This window comes from Mya arenaria, chromosome 2 (genome assembly GCF_026914265.1).
Source record: "Mya arenaria isolate MELC-2E11 chromosome 2, ASM2691426v1".
NCBI classification, from domain to species: Eukaryota; Metazoa; Mollusca; class Bivalvia; order Myida; family Myidae; genus Mya; species Mya arenaria.
The window spans coordinates 47,907,965-47,931,636 of NC_069123.1; the positions used below are offsets into that span (position 1 = coordinate 47,907,965).

At 34.2% G+C, this 23,672-nt stretch overlaps 1 long non-coding RNA gene across 1 annotated transcript; it reads left to right on the forward strand.

Annotated features, from left to right (window-relative positions):
* Window positions 1-21,072: 21,072 nt before the first annotated feature.
* Window positions 21,073-22,468, forward strand: LOC128245584 (uncharacterized). The gene is made up of 3 exons (XR_008263186.1): window positions 21,073-21,179; window positions 21,782-21,910; window positions 22,217-22,468. It is a non-coding gene; the product is annotated as an uncharacterized LOC128245584 (long non-coding RNA).
* Window positions 22,469-23,672: the final 1,204 nt, after the last annotated feature.

A 23,672-nucleotide genomic window follows, 5' to 3' on the forward strand; every position in this document is an offset into this window, starting at 1 on the left:
CCACAGAAAAAGAACGAGGCCGATGTAGTTTCTACAGATCGCAAAAATGAACTCTAACATATACATAAAACTTAACTTAAAATTGAGCACTCGTTGGCAATTCAACGCTCTGTAAGCTTTGTATTAAAAAAATCGGTTTATTATTATAATTCTTCATCCTGTCGACGACAGATGGTTCGTGTAGATACAGCTTAAGGTCCATCAGGAAGTGTAATCTAATTGCGCTCACGGGGTGAGTATTGGTTTCGTTCCTGGGCCATGATTACGAACTGTCACGATACCAAGTCTAGACTAGGCTCAGAAAAGTACTTGTATCTAATTACAGAGAATCAGCTTTATTTGATTCGTTTTACAAAAATAAAAGTAAATAATTGTAAAATTTCGAAAAGTCATACAATTCAGCAAATTTCGTCATCAAAACTCAACTAGGAAGCAAGTGACAATGAAATGAGGATTTGCAGTTTTGCTTCTTGGTGAATTATAGACTGTACGTAATTTTTGCCCCAGGTGTAATATTAGTATTTGTAAAGATTTTCAAATAATCTTTGAAAAGTCTTGTCTGAAATGAGGTAGCATTGACAGTTAATATATCAGCTCTATAGTATCAGCGAGGGATAACCATACGTACTCTCAAAGTGGTTTAATGGTCAAGAGATTGTACCCCCCACCCGGGTAACATGCAGGGTATTTTCTACTCTGCTCTCAAAGTTGACACGTTGGGCCTTATTCGATATATAACTTAGATTGTTCTTAATCAAAGTAGCAACATCTGAGTGTTTACATCGAATAATTAGTCTTATAGTCAAATGAAAACAACCGAACTTCACGAAATTTTATCTTTACGTTCATTTTAAGATGTTCATTGACAACGTCCCTATTTCTGTTTTCTTTCAAGTAAATTGACACCCGAGCTGGATTTTATAAGGTTAGCGTTTGTCAGATTCGAGCTGAAATAATTACGGAAAAAACTGTTACAGCATCAGCTATAAGTCTCTTACAAGTGTAAGGGTCAGGAATGCCTTCCATGCAAGACCTACCAAATTTGAGCAAATGGAATCCCTAAAAGGGACGTATCTAAAACAGACATGGGGAGGAGGAGGGAGTCCAGATCTAGGTTGGCTCTGGTGCATTCTATTTTTTAGGTCCCGATTTCTAGAATATTATATAAGTGTAATTCTTATAATTTAAATTAACGATGAAATAGATCAAAGATAGAGTACCGACTCTGTCATTTAATGAAGCTTTCTCTGAAGCAGAATGAGTACTGATTACAATATATGTGATGACATGATGGAGTTCGATATTCTCCATTCCCAAGTACAATGTGGGTGGTTGATTGACATTTCACCGATGGCCTTTTCCGATCGTGTTGTTTTCCTCTTTCTGAACCGTTTCTGCCGTTTAATTTTGTACTGATTAGACCCCATCTGATAATGCACTTAATATGCTCTTAACAGTTGTTAGATTGACGGATCATACAACAGATGGAGTTAATTTAGAATAATAATACACTGGAAACTACTGGGACCAGCCCAGTAGCCCAAATATAAATGATGACTATGTTCAGATGCAGTAATTCCAACTGCAACTACAAGCGTCACAATACTACAAACAATGATAACGTGAACCTTAAAAAACACTGTGGTTTAAACTAGTAGTTTTAAGGTAATCAATCTTACACTATTCCCATCATTCATCGGTCTCAACTCATCCAAGGAACGATAGAGTAAAACATACACAATAGTAACAATCCTAACTCCTCCAAAGTACGACACAGTTATACAGAGACAACCTTAACATTCCACACTCCTCCAAGGTACGTTACAGCTATACAGAGACAACAACAGTTGACATTTCTAACTCCTTCAAGGTCCGTTACACTTATGCAGAGTCAACGGAGACAACTCCTCGAATGTACGTAACAGTTTAACAGGGGCAAAAGTAAATGTCCTAACTCCTCCAATGTACGACACAGTAATACCGAGACAACGGTGGCTGTCCTAACATCTTCAAGGAACGGTTAAGTCATGCAAATAAAACTATTATTGTGTTTAAGTGTTACTATTGATGAGCAGAAATTGTATTAATAGTTCAAATATCCATTTACCATTAAGAATGGATGTTTTTTTTGTTATTTGCTACAGTACTTCTGTAATCAAAGAATGCATTATAGCCACGTAACTATTCGATAGAGTAGAATTAGAGCCTGCGTTTGCACGATAACAAATAAACATGAAGAAGAAATATGTTGCACTCCACATTTTATGTAAATTTATATTTTCATTATGAATATGAAATAAATAAACTACAAAGATATACATTTGAATATTGGATTGTGAATGGCATAATAAATTTAACTAAACAATTGCAAGCCTGCATAGTGTCCATCTTTGTCCAAACAGAAGACCATTCTAATTTTCTCAAGGCTGTAGAAAGGAACCAATTACGATTCGGCAATTCAGTAAAGCGTGTTCTGGTGTCTGAGTATAGTTATTTAATCAAACCTTTGCGCATGATGTACGAGCGTCTTACTCCAGGAACAATTTGAACCGAGTTTCGCAGCAAATTAAATTACAGTGTTCTATTAAAGGAGCATAACAAGAACACACTCATTATAGAAAACAAAACGTCGGTGAAATTAAATACTTTTTTGTTAAACCATACTGAGGGATCGTTCATTTATAATTATAGGACCGGTATTGTAACTGGAGGCCAAAGTATGAGCTTGTTCATGTTTTGAAATGGTACACATGTATGCCTGGGTTTCTCCTCCTAAGATAGGTCGATACAAAAAAAGGTCAAGAACATCGTATAAATATCGATTGAATAACATACCCGAATACAAACTTTGGTTATTTGAGTTGATAAAGCTTCGAATATTTCGATCAACATTTAACACTAACCGAGTTCTCTACAAATATGTAGTCTCTTCTTAAAAGGCCAGAACGGCAGGGCAATGATGTAAGGATATCTGTTTGGTATCCCCCTGCCAGCCACATATCTGGGAATTGCAGTTTTATAAGCACACTCAGCACATTCTGTAGGCATGATGAACATCTAAATTGTCATGGCAAGGATTTTATGATGTCATTTTTATATTGAATAAAACTTAAACATCGGAAAACAAACTGATGAATAATAACGGCCTTCTCGTATTTCGCGTTTCTAAAGTTTATATAGAATGTCCTTCTTGCTTGAAAATTATTATAGCGAGTTACTACCATTCAAAACATTGTGCAGGTATACTGCTATTCCCATATAATAGAAGGGAAACTGTGGTATCAGACATGCAAATGATATTACAGACAACCGTTCGAGTATATATATATACACAATTGTATATAAACGTATACAATTTAAGTAAATGTCGGCTCACGAACTCATTGTCGGCAACCACGGTGCGTAATTCCGTTATAACTTCATAACTTACGTGGGACATTTGACTAGTAGAATCTCGTTTTAATTAATATGCAGGAGCCAGAGGAGACAACTCTTCTTCCGATTGAGTGTAACAATTACATATTCTTTAATAACCCTATCTTGTCTGTATCTAGTGTCGAGTGTTCTTGACTGCTTGCAAAAATATTGTTCTCAAAAGGCGGACTCGGTTCAATTCCAGCTTTCGCCGGATTATTTTCGCCGGAAAGCATCCATGCTGAACAAATGAAAGTGCATTATAATCATAAGCGTATGACTTTGAATATGACGATATACTTTGAATTGATGAAATCAAATACCAAATCAGATATATTTGCAAATTAAAATCCCAAGCATCATACTTAACATAGTTTAGTTCATGTCAGTTATATAGTATATATTACCCTCACTGTTTTTCTGTATGTTTGTCTGTCTTTAAACATTTTTGCATGCAACCTTGGTCTCAACTTCAATCATTTGGGGGAAATGATAATGTCGGTTAAATGCCTGTATACCGTTAATTAAGATATTCGGTTTTCATCTGTAACTAGGTTGTTATACGGCGTCCAATTGAACCATCCACACTTCCAAGTGAGTGAACCTGTGTAAATGTCAAACAATAAAAATAACAATATACTAGAGTATCAAATTTCCTGCAATGAGGTTGATAAATCAAATATGTTTATGTTCCTTTAGTTTGAGCATAACAAAAAACGTTTAATGAATTAGGCATTGGTTGGTTCGAATGCATTTCTGCGCTCTTATTGATGAATTTTGCACTCTTGCAGGTAAGAATTGCATGTCATTTAAGTATGGTAACGTTTGTTATTGTTCATTTTGTTAGAAAACATCAGACATACAAAACGATCTACAAACGACAACCTGTCTTGTACTTTTATATTTTACTGCTGCTTTCTAAGAATTAGAAATTTGGAATTGCAAACTTACTGCAGCTGGCCCAGACAATGGTGTATTGAATGCCAGTGTCCTTTACACTTTCAGGGACTGTTTTATTTCCTTGAAGAATTATCGGCACACTTTTTTCAAAGACGGAATAAGATTAGGATATGACCAAATCCCTGTAAAACTGCCTTCTTCGAGCCAGGGTACAAGTGATATGTTTGTCATGTACTGCATGTTGATTTCTTTTGACAGAAAATGTAGCAGTTGGGGTTATACTACAGCAAGTCGAATCCGACCCATCCAGCTGGTTCGCCCGTTCAATACCTGTACCCTATTATTGTTTTCAATGTTTTTATCGCTCGAGAATTAAAATTAAACGACTGAAATTATGAAAATCACACAGTGCATTGTATTTCAGACTTGTGTTATCATTGAAAACACATATTCATTGTACTCCATTGTCATTTTCCCAGTTTTCTGCTGCATAACCTGCCCTACCGCGTGAAATTTTCGAAAACGTTTTTCAGCGCTAATCTTGTTGAAATATATAGCTTGTTTCGTTGAAGGATTTTGCCATTTTGATCTTAGAATAATTGAGCTAGACTTTAAGTGTCAAGTTGTTTTCCCACTGAACAAAAAAATGTCATTATCACGAAGTAGAATATACAAAAACATTCCAATAGCAATTCCTCATTGAATAGTTCTTACACATGTTAACCCTTTAGATCGAATTAGTGTTACCCGTCTTTTATATGCCTTCTCTGGCGCTGTTAATGCAAAGAAAATAAGTTTAGGGATGTTCTAAGACCATTCAGACTTCCTCCGATTCCTTATACATTCTTACCGCCTGTTGGACATTCACCCATTGATCTCTCCAGATCTGATTGTTTTCATTTCTTTACCGTTTCCGCCGTTTAATTGTGTACTGATGTAAACCCTATGTGATGAGTTCCACGCTCTAGGAATAATGTAAAGATTATATGCTGACCACAGCTGGTTCAAAAACATATTATTGAATCGGCAACTTGGTGGTTGTTTGGGTATTGTGCGCTTGTGTGCCATAAGTAGCCTCAACTTAACATCCCAAACAACCATCCTCTACACACTTTCATGCGAGCCTGTGTACATATCAAACATTGAAAACAGCAATTTAACATGCTTGGAAAATCAATAGTTCTTTTTTTCCGGTAATTTCAGCTAGTAATCATTCTTGTGAAAGAATCAGGTATTTGACAGTTCAAATTGATTTCCGCGCTTTTATTCGTGAAATTTATTGATATATGCATTCTCGCTGGGAAACTTTCGATAGGCTTTCTATGCATAAATTCTGAAAGGAATTTGTTTTGTGATACGGCATGGAAAACATTAAACTTTAAACAATCAGTGTCAGAGAATGTACGATCAAGATGAGGTAGTTTGTGTTTATGTACTTTTGGTATTGTGCGGAGGAGCAGACATTCAGAACAGCCTTATTAGAAAATGCTATTCTGATTTTAATAATCGACTGTCCATTAAATGATTGTGTATTGAAATTGGAATAAACAATTCCCACGAATACTACCTGTTTCTTGTTCTTCATCCAGACATTGGTATGCAAATATATGTCTCAAATAACTAGAAGCGTGCTTTATGCGGCCCCTCGATTTTTTAAAATGAAATATATCATTTAAATGGAACGCTTCTTTCAGTTTATCCAGACAATAGACCATCGTTAATAACTTTCTTGGAAATGGTCCCGAGGGCTGTTTTGTTTCCCCGCCTGAAAATTGATGTCTGGGTGAGGCCGATAATCCATTGTAACACTAAATGTGCAAGGAGTCAACCTCAACGGAGCCATTACAGAAAGAAGTTTTTCGTTTTTAAACAATGCGCACACTATGTTCAATACAATGCTTAAAAAATGACTCTTGATGATTTATTTATCATTGAAAATATGTAAGTTTTGCATACTTCTCTGTTTTGACTATCTATACCATATGCTACCGTTAACCGAAATTGATTATTAGATCAAACTTTGTATTTTCAGAACATCTCTTTCACAACCATAAATTTACACGTGTCTCCAATAAAAGTGTGCGTGTTTGACAAGAACTGACATTTCCATTGTATTCCCTTACGTGTGGAATCCATTTATACTCTGGTTATTCCATGTTTTCTTTAATTCTTCAACTATTACAATTAGTTAACTCATCGGGAAACACATCCAAATCGCTTTTAAACGTGTTCAGTAATATTTCTTAGCAGCAGCATGCAACAAAATAAAATATGTTTAATGTCTTTGTCATTTTAACTATGTGTGTTGAAAATGAACATTCGTTGTTGTAAAATTTGTAAATGAATGTAGCAATATACGGGAAGAGTTTATGAAAGGGTCGAGTTCATAGAATTGTTCTTCCAATTTGTGTTTTTTTTACTATTGTATATACCATAAGACTTATACAATATCATATGGTTTGTGTCCCATTTGCCGTTGATTTATATACTATACAGTTTACAACTTTTCACATTTTTTTGATCTCGTTCTGTTAATGCCATGAAAAGTATTAATCTCATGATAACATTTTAAACGCTTTAACAATATCATATATCATTACCTTATAATTACATTGTAAGTGTTGAAATTTTCGTTCAGATATATTTGTTTATTATCAAGGATAAATATATTACTATTTTTTATTAATCACACAAGCTGTCCTTTTTTGAGCGGTTGCCTTTCATTACAAATACGTATTTGTATTTGTCAATATTAGCATTTTTAAAGTGAGTGTTATCTAGTGTATTCAACATTTAGCTTTATGACGTACATTTTTAGCAGACATGATCCATAATTGAACTTGATATATAGTTCTTATATTCTGTTTCTGAGCTCTTGACTTTCTGGGTAGAAAAGTGACCGCTTAAGTGCAAATGGTTTTCCAATATTTGACCAACCGACCTACTTTCTGACCGGCTAGACCTTTAATCAATATTTACCTAGCTTGCATAGAGCCTTACAATATATGTGTACAAAATGTGACAACTAGAGTGTTAACAAAATATTACGAATCTTGATTATTACCTTTTAACTGTATAGGAACCATGATAGTACCTTACATAGATTCTGACTTACTTTGTAAAGATTTGTAAATCATGAAGTGTGTGACATTTTCCGTGATACTCTACAACTTTGTGAATTGATTGAAATCACATTAATTGTTTTAAAATGTTATAGTTAAGAAACTCCTAATTGTAACATTGATCTCTAAATGTGATCTTGACATTTGGGTGGAAAGCACAACTATCATTTATATCAATAAAATACAAGTAATTTTCTATATTTATATTTCTGGTTTGTACTTAGAAAACCGTGAGACATTTTATTCGTTCGAACAAGAGTGCGAGCCGTATGTTTCCCGATGTGAAACTAGTCTCAGTACTACAGCTATATGATAAGATAAGAGTGAGGTTTATGCACGTAAACTGGTTTAACCCCCAGTAAATTTACATTTGAGTGACCGTTCCAAGGCGGTACCTTGATAAACATACCTATTTTTATATAGTATATATGCACTGTGCTGTTTGTGGAGTTTTGTGCTGTTCTTCCATGATTCGTGTTTGTGTTTTTTGTTTGTTTTTTATGTTCTATGTCTTTGGCGTTTACCCAGTGCCATTAAACGGGGTTAATGTTTAAAAGTTTGGCTACTGAGCTTGTTTCTGTTTTTCACATAAATATAAGTGTTTTGTTGACAAGTCAGGAACTGTACCCTCTTAGGTTTTAATTTTTGTTGAATGCTCGAACAAGAAGCTAGTTTGTTGTTCTCAAGGCTGCGGTAATTACTGTCTTTTTTTGAAAAAGACAAATAACAGCACATAAAATTCATTCTAATTCTATATCATTAATAATACTTAATTTCCGTTATTTTAGTCTCCTATTGTTTAACGTACATTTCCGCCGAACATATTTGGAAAAAACAGAAGTCATTCCCATCAACAAACTCTTGTGCTAACGTCAATATCAACGGCTATCACACGTTGCATGACGACTGGTTTTACCGTCTATCTTGTTTTGTGTTAGAATATATTTTTTCCAATGCGTATTTGTATTCTTTTTAAGTATAACAGCATACACTTGCTATTGTGACATTCATCTTGTAAATCGACGCTATTAAAACGAATGCATTATTTAATCATAATGCGCGTGAATGCGCACGTAGAATAGTAGCTTGATAAAGCTGACATATGGCATACTTCGATGCGTATACACCGCTTAGTTTTGCAACCAAGCAATTTAGTCGTATATAAAATCTCAAATTATTTCACTTTTAATGAATGTGTTATTTAACAGACTGCATTTTAGGGCCAGTCTCAGGTCTATCATTTTCCAGCAAATTCATTCAAATGTAGATATAAATTGTATACAATTCTGCACAGAATGTAAACGGGTGTGGTCGCCCCTAACCCTTGCGTACCAAATACGTACTCCTGCATTTGCTGAAGAGTGACAACAAATGGTATTCAATTACTTTGCACCTGTATATACGAGCAATGTTGCTGTTTTAGTTTCCAAGCACCACCTCCTACCATATTTTGTACTCCTTAAAATGCCCGTTTTACCGCGTATTAGGTGTACGAAGACGGTTATTGGGTGTGTCGGCCTCATTTGAGCACGCTTGTTAACATTTAAGGCGTTCATTTATAACTATTATTTATTTCTATTATTGAAAAATGTATGATTTATTTTCACAACCACTGAGCAAAAGTATATTTTCCACGATGATACTACTGATTGCAAAATGAATCACACAAAATGTTTTCCAACGTCGACCATTGCGTTTGTCAGTTCTAAATGGTTTTGGTATGTTTTTCCCTTTACGACAATGCGTTTTATATGGTACTTGGCTATGAAGGTGGTAACATTTATTGCAAATAAACATTATTTTATTTAATATGATTATTTCCATTTAATCTTTTTTTTACCAATTAAGGCCAATGAACTCGATCCAGTGTCAAGTTTTTCTAAAAATACGTTTTAGTGCCCAAACATTAAGAAAACCAACTATTAATTTTCGTTAAGAACCTAATAGCAGGAAAATGATACTCTGGTAAAATGCTATTTTCACCGTTTGACATTTACACACGCCCACGTGAAAGTGTGTAGAGGATGAAGATACGGAAAGCTTGATTTAAAACAGTTCCTGATGATAATGTAGCGAGTTAATTAATGGTACACAGGCACACGGAGCTAGCGCATAAACCACTTGTATTCAATCCACTCAAAGTATGTGCTGTCTTTTTTGAGTTTTGATGATCAAATTGAACCATTTATGGTTCATTTTATTTATTTATTAAATTAAGGCAAAGATTGAATAAATGGAAACAATAAGTACGGTCAAGGTGGAGCTTTACCATGTTGTGCCGAGCTTCATTGTTCCTTTTATGACCAGGAACACGTATCTTTTAGTGATACAAGATGATACTAGGACAGTACATGGATTATAAGTTATAATTCATGTACAGTCCTAGTATCATCTTGTATCGGTCGAATACTCTTTCGCTCGTTAGCGTCCATTGTTTGGTGAAAGGTCTGTACTTGATATACAATAGAATTGTGTAGGTGAAAGTACCGCTATCAAAACTTCGCTAATTGACATCAGTGCTAATTTGAAATAGGGGTCCTTTGTTGACAGTTTGCAACTATCACAATTAACAACTGTCAACTAATTGTTTGAGGTCAATTATGTACACAGCGGGGATTAGAGGGACGGTAAATTGTCCTCTTGGCAACCAACCAGATCTGATATTTTGTCTGTAAATCGTGTATTTGGTAATTTTTATAGATTGTTTTATGATATTTTTTCCGAGTACTCGAGTAGTGATTTGGTACTCGAGTACTCGGACGTTCGATCGAGTACTCGGGTACTCGTTGCCATCCCTAATTATAACACTTAACCTCGGTTACATGCATTGGCAGCTTAGATGCTATACTTATGGTCATACGCTTGGATATTGCATAAAATCATTTTCATCTTTTCAGCAGTTTTAGTTTATTCATAAGTATGAGTTATTGAGCCGTCTATAACTTGTTTACAGTATTAACATAATTGTTAATGAATGTTTCCCTTTTGCCACAGCATTCCCTGTTAGTATTTGTATAAAATATGCAGGTTTTAAATGAGTAACACACGATTTTCATACACAACTTTAGAGTAAAGTAAATGAAAAAAACAACATAAGAAACGAAATATACGACAACGTAAGTTTTAATCATTAGTTCGTTTGGCAATGTTGGTTTTTATTCAATATAAAATACTAGCTGCATAATCCTTGCTTAGACATCTTTTTGTTGCGGTCATTGCTATTAGCAAGGTGGGAACACTAAATAATTGTGAAATGTTACACATGGTAACCACACGCCGACGTTGATTCCGGCTATGTGTCTGAAAGGGGAATAACAGTCAGACAATCCTAACAGGACTACTCTGACCTTATCAGAAGAGTCTGTCAATAAAGAAAACTATCGATAAAATATTTTATGAATTGCACAGTAGATATAATTGACATCCTATCCTTTGCCCAGTCAATATATAAATAGAGTAAAATTCTGATAATATATGACATCAAAATCGATATTACCGGGCTTTTGCTATCAAATGCATTTACGAGTTTGTCTTTACGGGCATATTTTATAAGTAAATAAACTAACGCTTTAAGGCTTTAATGATAACAACCTTGCTAAAATGAGACCGACCCACCCAACATCTGATTCGAGGTAAAATGGGCAGTTTAATGTGTACTCAATATAATAGCAGGTGGTACATGGAAACGGAAACTAAATTATCGGCATTGCTCGGTACATAGACTTCCAAATAAGTTGAACATCATCTGTTGATATTCTTCAGAAAATAAAGGAGTATAATACGGTACGCAAAAGTGAGGGGTGACCACACCCTTTTACATTCTGCGAAGAATTGTAAATTATAGTTGTGTCTACATTTGAAATATTTTGCATTCACAAACACGATATGCGGTTAATTCAGTCGTTTTGCAACTTGTGATACATGATATTGGCATTAGCTCAAGGGATTGTAATGAAATGACTTCCGTTTTTTTTTAAATATTCGTCGGCAATGAAAGTAGACAATAGGAGACAAGAACAATGGACATTATTATGAATGATATAGACTTAAAAAATAGAAATTTGTATGAGGTCGATATTCGTCTTTGCAAAAGACAATAACAAGAGCAGCCTTGAAAACAACAAACTCGTAGCTTTTCGGTCGAGCGAACAACAAAAATGAAAATCTTAGAAGGTACAGTTACTCGACTCGTCAACAAAAAACTTACATGGCAATACTGTTTAAAGCTATAGTATTGAGACTAGTTTCACGTCATTAAGCATACGTCTCGCATTCTTCTTCGAACGGAAAAAAATATTTACAGCTTCTTAATACTAACAAGAAATATAAATACAGAAATGGACTCATGATGAATTGAAAGACTAAATGCAAGATTTGTAATTTACTGGCTTAAATAATAGTCGTGCTTTCGACCTAAAGGTCAAGGTCACTTATACAGCTGAATGTTACAAATATGAATCTCTTATGCATAACATTTTAAAAATATTAATGTGATTTTAATCCATTCACAAAGTTGAACAGTATCTCGGGGAATTATGTCACAGACTTTATGCTTTACAACTCTTTACACATTTAGTCAGAATCTATCCCAGGTACTATCACGGTTCATATACTGTTTAAGTGTAATTATTAAGTTACAGACCATTTTGTTAACACTCTAGTTGTAAAATTTGATACACACTCTCTGTGAACAGGATTAAAATGTTAGTCTCTATGCAAGCTAGTATAATGTGGGTAAGAAAGAAGGTGGCTTGGTCAAATACTGGAAAACAATTTGCACGTTTCTACCCAGAAAGTCAAGAGCTAAGAAACAAAATCTATGAACTATATGTCAAGTTCGAGTATGGATCACGTCTGGTAAAACGTACGTCACCAAGCTAAATGGTAAATAAACTTTATAACACTTCAAAAATGCTAATATTGACAAAACGTATGTAAAATATTCAGTAAAGCAAAAAGTTTAAACATAAACCCGGTTGAATGGCACCGGGTAAAGGCCAAAGACATAGCGAATACGAATACGAATGTATTTGTAACAAAACGCGACCAACCCAAATTACAGACAGATTTGTGTTATAAATACATTATAATAATATGTTTATCCATGATAATAAACAAATATATCACAATGAAATTTCAACACTTTCAATATAATTATACGTTATAATATCTGATGTTGTTGAAGCGTTTAAAATTTTATCATGAGATTAATAACAGCATTAGATCAAATAAATGTGGAAATTGGTATATATAATACAACGTCAAATTGGACCAAAACATATGATATTGTATACGTCTATTTGTAAATACAAGTAAGAGAACACAAATTGTACAAAAAGTACAATTCTATGGAATCAACCTCTTTATGAACTCATCACGTTTTTACTACATTCATATACAAATTTTGCAACAAGAAAGATTTGGCTATCATTTTCAAAACAAAAAAATAAAATGACAAGGATATTTAACATATTTTACTTCACTGCATGCTGCTGCTTAGAAATATTACCGATTAAGTTTAAAAGCTGTCTGGATTTGTTTCCGGATGAGTTTACTAACTGTAATTGTTGAAGAATTGAAGCAAACAAGGCATTGTCAGAGTATAAATGGATTACACACATTAGGGAATAAAATGGGAATGTTAGTTCTTGCGAAACACGAACACTTTTATTGGAGACACGTGTATATTTAAGATTGTGAAAGATGTGTTTAGAAAATACGAAGTCTGGTTTATTATATAATGCGGCTTGTTTAACGGTAGCAAATGACTAAGACAATCAAAACAGAAGCATGCAGAACTTGCGTGTATTCAATGATCAATAAATTATTAAAAGTCATTTTGTTAGTATTTTATTGAACACAGTGTGCGCATTCTTAAAGAATGAAACTCTTTCTTCTGCAATGGCTCCGTTGGGGTTGGCTCTTTGCATATATAGTGTTATAATGGATTATCAACCTCACCCAGACATCAATTTTCAGACGGGTAAACAAAACAGCCATCGGGACATTAACGATGATCTATTGTATGGATAGACTGCAAAAAGCGCGCCATTTAAATGATATATTTCATTTAAAAAAATCGTGTCGCAACATAAAGCATGTATCTAGTTATTTGAGACACACATTTGCATACCAATGTCTCGGATAAAATACAAGAAACAGAATGCATTCGTGGAGATTGTTTAATAAAATTTTAACACACTATCATTTAATGGACAGTTTAGTGCATTCTCCTTCGCATAATACCAAAAGTACAAAAACATAAACTACCTCATCTTGATGGTGCATTCTCTTACACTGTAAGTTTTAGTGTTCTATGCAATATCACAAAACAGATAATTACACAACTAGAAGCGCGGAAATAAATTGAACTGTCAACAACCAATTCTTTTACACGAATGATTACTTTCTGAAATTACCGGAAAAAAATAACTATTGAATTTCCGAGTTTGGTAAATTGCTATTTTCACAGATTGATATTTACACAGGGTCGCATGAAAGTGTGTAGAAGATTGTTGTTGAGTATGGCAAATTTAAGCTGCTTATGGCACACAGGCACACACTACCAAAACAACCACCATGTTGCCTATTCAATAATATGTTTTTGAACAAGCTTTGGTCAACTTATAATCATGACATTATTCCTAGAGCGTGGAACTCATCATATTTGGTTTACATCAGTACATAATGAAATGGCAGAAACGGTACAGAAATGAAAACAATCAGACCGGGAGAGATCATCGGCTGAGTGTCCATCAGGCGGTAAGAACGGCCAGGGAATCGGAGAAAGTCTGAATTGTCTAAGAACGTAGCTCACCTTATTATCTTTGCATAAAGAGCACCAGGGAAGGCATATAAAAAGACGGTAACACTAATTCTACCAAACGTTTAACATGTGTAAGAACTATTCAATGAGGAATCGCTATTGGAATGTTTTTGGATATGCAATTCTACTTCGTGAAAATGACATTGAATAGTCCAATGGGAAAACACTTGCCTCTAAAAGTCTAATTCAATGTCTCTGAGACCAAAACAGCATAATCCTCTAACGAAACAAGCTATATATTTATACAAGATTAGCGCTTATACGTTTTCGAAAATGCCACTTAGCAGGGCAGGTTATGTTACAGAAGACTGGAAAATGAAAATGGAGTACAATGTACATATGTTTTCAATGATACCACAATTCTGAAATACAATGCAAACACTGTAAAACTGTAACGTACCTGGGAGGAGTTCGGACTGCCACTATAAAACTGTAACGTACCAGTTAGGAGTCCGGACTGTCACTGTAAACTGTAACGTACCTTGAAGGAGTAGAAATGTCACTGTTAGCATTGTTTAATTATATCGTACCTAGGAGGAGTGAGGAATGTTACAGTTGTCTCTGCATCATTCCCTTGAGGAGTAAGGACTGTCACTGCTGTTTACGTATAACTGTAACTGTCCCCATGGTTTTCAGTGTATTATTAATCTAAATAAACTTAATCTGTTATCGTTATGATCCTTCTGTCTCACTACTGTTTTGATCGGTTAAATGTCAACATATTAAAATAGGGGGATATATCAGAGGAGGTTAAATCAGTACAAAATTAAACGGTAGAAAAAGTAAAAAAAATGAAAACAACGCGTTCGGAAAAGGTCATCGGTGGCTTGTACCCACCCACATTGTCACAGGGAAGGCAGAATATCGGACTCGATCATATCGTCACATGTACTTTAATCAGTAAATATTCTGCTTCAAAGAGAATTTAATTTATGGACAGAGTAGGGTATCTATTTTTTATCTAGTTAATCGTTTATTTGAATTATAAGGAAATATCGTATTGGAATGATTTGATTACATTTTTCTACTTTATGAACAGGTCATTGAAAAGAGCAGAAGCTTGCTTTTAAAAGTCTTGTTGAGTTATACGGTGTTAAAAACGTATTTTTATCAGGCGAATTAAGCTTAAATCAAACAAGATAAATGTAAAATAACATGGAATAGTTCAACATATAGTATCTTCTTTACCTGTATAATGGGAACACAAGGCAAAAGCCATTTCAATGGTAACAATTTTAAGGGAGCCCAATGCAATAGCCGTTTTAAATCTAACTATCTCAAAGAAGCCCGAGGCAATGGCCATTTCAATGTCATGTATTGCAATTTTAATTGTCTTAGAGGAACGAACCCAAAGCAATAAACAGTTCAATTCTAACTATCTTTGTGGAGCCCAAGGCAATAACCATTTCAATGCAAGTCGGGGGCTGGTGGGGTCGCCATTTGACCACAGTTGGTAGAAAAATAAATCATATAGATGATGCTGACATGTGTAAAAGGACTTAATGCTGATGCTGTAATAGTATTTTCCTATTTCTATTAGCTTGAATTTGACAAATGCTTACCTTTAAGAATCAACCTCGGGCGTCTATTTACTTGGGAGAAATAAGTACTTGGGACGTATTCAATGAGCACCTAACATTGAACGTAAATATAGAAGTGAAATTCGGTTGTTTTGATTAGACTTTAGATTTATTATCCAATGTAAACACTCAGATGTTGCTACTTTGATTAAGAGCAATCTAAGTTATTTATTGAATAAGGCCCGAGATGTCAACTTTGAGAGCAGATGAGAAAATACCCTCCATGTACCCCGATGGGGCTCGAACGTACAATCTCTTGACCAATTTGAGGGTACTTATTATCGCTCCCTGACATTATAGAGCTGATATATTAACTATATTGCTACCTCATTTCAGACATGGTTTTTTAAAGATATTTTGAAACTATTTACAAATACTAATACTACACCTGGTGTCAAAATTACGAACAGTCCAAAATTCACCAAGTAGCAAAACTGCAAATCTCCATTCCATTGCCTGGTTCTGGTTTTACACAATGTTTATCTAAATTGTATTTGTTATTTCCTTTTCTGATATTAGGTGAAACATTTGTACGAACATTAAAGGATAACAATCTGATGTTACATAGCAAGTATCTTAACTCTGCAACTCCAGTTTTTAAAAGATTATTTTTATATGGTTATCAGAAACGGTGGAGCGAAGCCAATATTGACCCCAATGACACTAAATTTAGATTTATAAAGAAGGCTGTGTTCGATCCAGCGTAACTGTTAACGATTCGACTCACTGTGAAAATTCATGAGAACGCAATGGGTGACAAACGCATCACGCTGGTTCAATCGGAAACAATCGCACACGGACACAAGAACCATCTGTCGTAGACAGGATTAAGCATGAAAATTACATACGGATATTGTTAATGCCAAGCTTACAAAGCGATGAATTGCCAACGGGTGCTAAGTTTTTATTCAAGTTAAACGTATATGTTAGAGTTATCTTTTGCGATCTGCAGGAAAAACAGCGGGCGTATCTCGGCCACAGTAACCCGCTTTTTTCTGTTGATAGTCAATTCTTTGGTGTTTGTTGGTGCATTCGTCAATCTGACTTAATAAAATGTATAAAACATTTTCTTTCATGCTTTTCGATGAAATATGGGGTTTTATCAGTGAAATAACAGCAGTGAAAATATCAACTTTCCGAACTTTTAAAATCCTTTGTCAAAACAGAATACTTAAGTTTGAACCAGACAATGTTGGCAAAAAATGTCTAAAATTTGGAAATGAACAACTTACCGTTTATTACCGGTTTTCCCGTTTTTTAAACGTTTTCTGCATCTTGAAGCTGATCGAATGTTCAAACATTTGCTTTCATGCCAAACAAATTACAGACGGAAACAACTGTTCGAACATAAATATAATGTTACGTCATCGTCTAAATGTATTTTGAACTGTTTAAAGATGTAATACGTAAAACGAGCTTCCCGGAAAATTCACACAACATTTTACAGATAATCGGATATTTTTTAACCGCACCCACGCCTCAAAATTTGTCAAAAAACTAGCGTGGCATTCACTCCTTACCTGGAAAAGAAACCTGTTTTCAAGCGAAACAGACTGGTCTCTGACAGTAAGATGACTGAATATCCATGTATCATGAAAAACAGTCTAAAACTAAGAAAAATGTTTAAAATCCAATAAATATCCGCATTTGTTTTGCTAACACATTTGACCATCCAACTTTCCATTCATAAAACGGCGGCGTTGTAATTTGGCTATGTATTCATGCCCCGCTTAAAATAAAAGTGTTTTCGTTATATTTTGGAACATATTTACACTTATAAAACTTCATTGATTACTGTTCATAAAAGCTTTGCACTAAAAAACGAGCGAATAATAAACTATAAGAATTTATTGCAGATAACTTTTTCTCAACAAACCGGAAATAGAAAAGTTGACAGCTATAATTTTGCGTGAGGGGCGCCCCACGGGTAGCGGCGTAAATAACACCCTTTTCAAAAATGGGGTTATTAAGAAAAAAATATAAAAATAATAAAACTCCGAAAATAACATAAAAGAAACAAATTTGTTTTTTTAATTCAGTGTAAGATCGTATTAAATTTCACTCGTGATCATAGAAAAACTATAAATATGTTTTTCTATGACACTCGTGAAATAAAATACGATCTTACACTGAAATAAACAAATATCCTCTATATATCTGAAAAAAAATCCACGATTGTCATTTGCCCACACTTCTGGTAACAAGTAAGCTTGGCGAAAATAAATGACTGAAATATACCCTATTAAAATATATCTTGGTGCATTCGCCAGAGTTGATATACGTAAATAATGAACAACATTTTTAAAAAATTTACCATTCGCATTGTCGAACACAGAGAAATGCAAACACCAAAAATATTGTAGCACTCAAAAGTATTTTCATTTACAACGCTATATACAATAAATATGAATTGCTATATACTCATTCCGTTATATTCGTGTTGTTGTTTTTTTGCATTACACGTGAGTGCCATAACAAACTAATCCTTATAAATAATAAGCTCCTTCAAATGTCTGTGCATGAGTAGGTCTTTCATGATGATAGTACAAATTGTCGTCGTATGCTACAAAACTGTGTTCAGCTTATCAAGGAATCATGTGATTTTGTCCATGGCTTTGTTGCCAAATCACGTTGATTAGTTTTATTATATTTGTGATTTCGTTTAGTTCAATAAAAACTTGGTGAATGAACATATTTATGGACCAATGAAAATTGAGTGTCATTTATTCCCAATTGAACGATTACATGATGACATAACATAAGACGACACAATCTCTTAAATATTTTAAACTACAAACAAATGACATCAGACATATTTTCCGCATTCGTTTAGGGCTTTGTTTATTTGCCCATAGTCTTGGACGCATTTGATTGATACTTTTTTTCTTAGTTTATAGTTGATAAGTTAATAGCTGTACCTTGGAATGCGTAAATTGATTACAGGTACAAAAGATTCATTCTTTTGCAAATTCACAAAAAGTTGAAATTATCTTCAAATGCAGTACAAAACTATTTTTCTCTTTTCGTAACAACATAAACAGGAATATGTAGTTATTGGTGTGTTTCCGCTTCTTGTTTCAATACACGATTCATGCCCTACTCACACCATTGTATCAGAAATTTGTTTTACTTGCATTGTAAAATGTATGATTTATTTTCACAACCACTGAACAAAAGCATATTTCCCACGATGATACTACTGATTGCAAAATGAATCATGGCTGAATTCTGGCGATTTCATGTCGTAAATTGGAGGTCACGCAAGATGTTTTCAAACGTCGACCATTGCGTTCGTCAGTTCTAAATGGTCTTGGTATGATTTCCTCTTTACGATAATGCGTTTTATATGAAGGCTATTTGGCTATGAAGGTGGTAACATTTAATCGCGAATAATCATTATTTTATTTAACATGGTTATTTTCATTTAAAGCGTTGCATGGAAACCCTATGCAATTCTTCCCTGCGATAATGCAAATTTCACTTTACCAATTAAGGCTAATGAACTCGAACCGTCCAGTGTCAAGTTCTTGTAAAATTACGTTTTAGTGCTCAAACATTGAGAAACCCAACTGTTAATTATCGTTAAGAACCTCATAGCAGGAAAATGATTCTCTTGAACATTGCTATTTTTACCGTTTCACATTTACACACGCCCACGTGAAAGTGTGTTTAGGTTGAATGTATGTAACGCTTGATTAAAAACAGTTCCTGATGATAACGTAGCGAGTTTATTAATGGTACACAGGCACACAAGACAAGCGCATACAAACTTGTATTCAATCCCACGCCAATTTTGTGCTGAAAACATTTATAGAGTTTATAAAGCGATGATCAAATTGAACCATATATGGTGGCAAAATCAAATTTAGGCAATGATTTAAACAAATGGATACAATAAGTTCCAGCCAATGTGGAGCTTTACTATTTTGTGCGGAGCTACATAGTTCCTTTTATGTTAAAATGTTGTTGTTTTTGCAAAAAGGTAATCTGATCAGGAACAAGTGTATTTCAAGTATACAAGTTGATACTAGGACAGTACATGGGTTTTACCACTAAACTTCGGTTATATTCATTAACAGCTTAGAGTATATGGCCATACTTATGGCCATACGCTTGGATATTGAATAAAATCATATTCCTCTATTCAGTAGTTTTAGTTCCTTCATACGTATGAGTTATTGAGCCGTCTTTAGCTTAAACTGCTAACAGTGTTATCATAATAGTTTATTTGTGTTCCTCTTTTGCCACTGCATTCCCTGTTGGTATAAATATATTGCAGGTTTTAAATGCGTAACACGCAATTTCCATACACAATTTTGAAGAGTTAAGTCAATGAAAAAAAATCATAAGAAACACAAAATAGGTCAACGTAAGTCTTGATCATTAGTTAGTTTGACAATGTTTGGTTTTATTCAATGTAAAATAACAGCCGCAAAATCCTTGCGATGACATCTTATGGCTCAAGACCACAGTTATCTGCCCCCCGTTGACCAAGATCCGGATGTTAATACAGAAAAAAGAGTGCTTGTGTTCAAGTATCAATATTTTATTAAAATTGAATGAAAAAGAAGAAAAAAATGTGGTTTTTGCAGAGAACTTGACTGAATTTGACACTTTATTGCAGAAATTGATAGTTTTCAGTGTACATATTGGAAAAATCATAGCTTGTGGAAGTCTGAAAATTAGTTGTTTGTAGCCGATTGACTCCTTGGCGGAAGGGTTCTGTATTTGAACTCAATTTTGACAGTCGGGTCAATGGTCAACATGGTGTTTTTTTGTGATTATATTTTGTGTCTTGAATTGTTCTAGAGATGCCATGTCCTTGTTTTTCAATTGGGATGTGTATAAAGTCAAAAGCCAGGTTAGTGTCTATATGAAACATATAGTAAAAATAACTGTGGTCTCACGCCTAATATAGAGAAAGCTTTTGGAGGGGTGGCCTATTTTAAATTGTTATAAATTCTTAATTTATACAGCTATCTGGTTGAAATTTGGCCAGTTGACAGTGCTTAGCCATAGAATATTGGTGTTTGAGTATGAAATTTGAAAATCTTATATTACATAATATAAATTAATAATATAAAATTTTCTTATATATTTTTGACATTTAAAAAAAAAACTACTTTCACTTTCAATTTAATGTTTGGAAATAGTACCAAATGATGGTAACTAATGAATGAAAGCCTCACTTTCAATTCCAAAGTATCAGTGGAGGTATTTTCAAACATAGGAAGCAGACCCAGGAGGAACTGTTGAAGAACCAGCCAGACAGCCCCCCCCCCTCAAGCTGCCCACCAGGCTGAGCTGTACTTGGTGTTTGCCAACATGCTGTAATTTGTAAGTACTTCAAGATTATATAATGGAAAATTGTATCCAAACTTTGTTTGTTCCATTCCTATATGAATTTCTTTCATGTTGTCAATCATTTCTGATGTGGCTTTGATAATAATATTATTTTCTAATGAATCTGCTGACTTGTATCAGTCTTTGGTCTGTATTGTGCATCTATTCACACATTTTGTTTGTTCTTTTAAGCAAAAATTACATTAATTGCAAATTCTATAAGCAATTAAACAAAACTTACTGCACATAGGATGCAGACTGATGTTTTATTTAGTGTGCATATGATTTTCAGCTTGTGGACAAGAAAACATCTTCTTCAACAATCACAGCAACACAATGAGATCCCAATTTTAAAGAAATAATGCCACCTTTCATTAAATCATTGATTCATTCTATTAATCATTCATATATATTCATTAATTCATACATTTATTCAGTTTATTCATTGAAAAACATGACATTTCTCAAGGCAAAAGAAATAAAAAGTGAGCAGCTTTCATAAAGAATAGAGCCTTTTCCCTTCATGCATTAAAAAAACACAACCTTAATACATTATAAATGTCTTAAAAACCCTAATTTATTGCTTATTTTAAAAGCCAGCCTGGTTGCTGTAGCCACAGAGGAATTTTCAAGGACAAGAACCAGTGCTGGTAAAACTGTGGTCTCGTGTGGTTTTCCATACCGGCTCTCGGCAAGGATTTTCAAGAAAGGAATATCATCTCCATGTAAGAAGAAATTCTAAGCATGTCTGGTTTGAATGCTTTCAAAATGCATCTGGGTACTCATTAAGATGAGATGTACCTTTGAGTTGTTAAAAACTGATTGCAAAATGTCCAAAAGACTATATATTTTATTAAATTTGTCCTGAAAATCTTTGAATTCATTCACTTTTCTGCATATTTATCACATTTATGACTATATTAAAGGTTGTGTATGCCTCAAATGAGTGTTTACAGGCCTTTTTCAAACTTTAACAGTAGTGGCAGATAGTTTTATTTGTGTAAAACATTGCTTTTGTGTCTTGCTTGCAGATCATGATGTGCCAATAAGCTCCAGTTAGCTGTGGCCTTTTCCCCAGGCGGTAGTCCTGCAATCTGAATCCAGGAGATGCAGCTCTGAATCCAATATTTCAGAAGAATGAAGATGTTAGTCAACTCTGTAGTACTTGTTTGTGTGTAAATGATTCCAATGAGTGAGATTTATAGCAAATCAGGTGTAAATAAGCATCTTATAGACAATGGTGAAGTGCTGTACTCTGAATTTAATGCCAAATCTAGCCTTCAAAACAGATTCTTAAAGTATTTTTTTAAATGGGCATAATAATGCTATCTCTGCATTTTCTACATCATGTAGCCACCCCATACATGAAAACACTAGCAGTTGTCATCAATCTTTAAGTTTTGGTGTGTTTTTTGCCATTTTCTTTGTTGCGCCATTTGTCCCGGAAGCCAACAATTAGGCATATAGTGTTGTTTAGACTGTCTATTAACACATGATCACTGAATTTCTTGTGTTAAACTCAACAGTTCTGTTACCTTTGTATATAAGTGGACCAGAAAAGCAAAACTTTGACAAGTTGAGGCATTTTAGTTTGGCTCTATGTCATTTTTTATATAAAACACTAAGCCGATGAAGTGAAAAAACCTTATTTTGCTTAGAAAAAAATCTTAAGAGTAGGCAGGCCATTTTTGTGGTGCTGTTCTATAGACACCATTGAAAGCTACAAGGAAAACTTTACTTGGTCAAATTATTCCAATGCATAAGGAAATAATGGCTCTTCAAAGGTTTGCGGCTTAACATTTGAGGGAAATGGCTGTTTCTGCTTTTTATGAAAATACCACAGGTGCTAATACTTGTCTCATTCATTGAGTGTTTGATATATCATTGCCAAACTTTCGGTATGTGTTGCATATAGCCTGAAGCTGAACTATAGGAGTTTTGAAGTCTGTTTCTGAAAAAATGTTGCTTAAATAGGCTCAAGACCACAGTTATCTGCCCCCCCCCCCGTTGACCGTTGACCAAGATCCGGATGTTAATACAGAAAAAAGAGTGCTTGTGTTCAAGTATCAATATTTTATTAAAATTGAATGAAAAAGAAGAAAAAAATGTGGTTTTTGCAGAGAACTTGACTGAATTTGACACTTTATTGCAGAAATTGATAGTTTTCAGTGTAAATATTGGAAAAATCATAGCTTGTGGAAGTCTGAAAATTAGTTGTTTGTAGCCGATTGACTCCTTGGCGGAAGGGTTCTGTATTTGAACTCAATTTTGACAGTCGGGTCAATGTTCAATATGGTGTTTTTTGTGATTATATTTTGTGTCTTGAATTGTTCTAGAGATGCCATGTCCTTGTTTTTCAATTGGGATGTGTATAAAGTCAAAGCCAGGTTAGTGTCTATATGAAACATATAGTAAAAATAACTGTGGTCTCACGCCTTATTGTTTCGGTCATCGATATTAGCAAGGTGGGAACACTAACTGAATGTG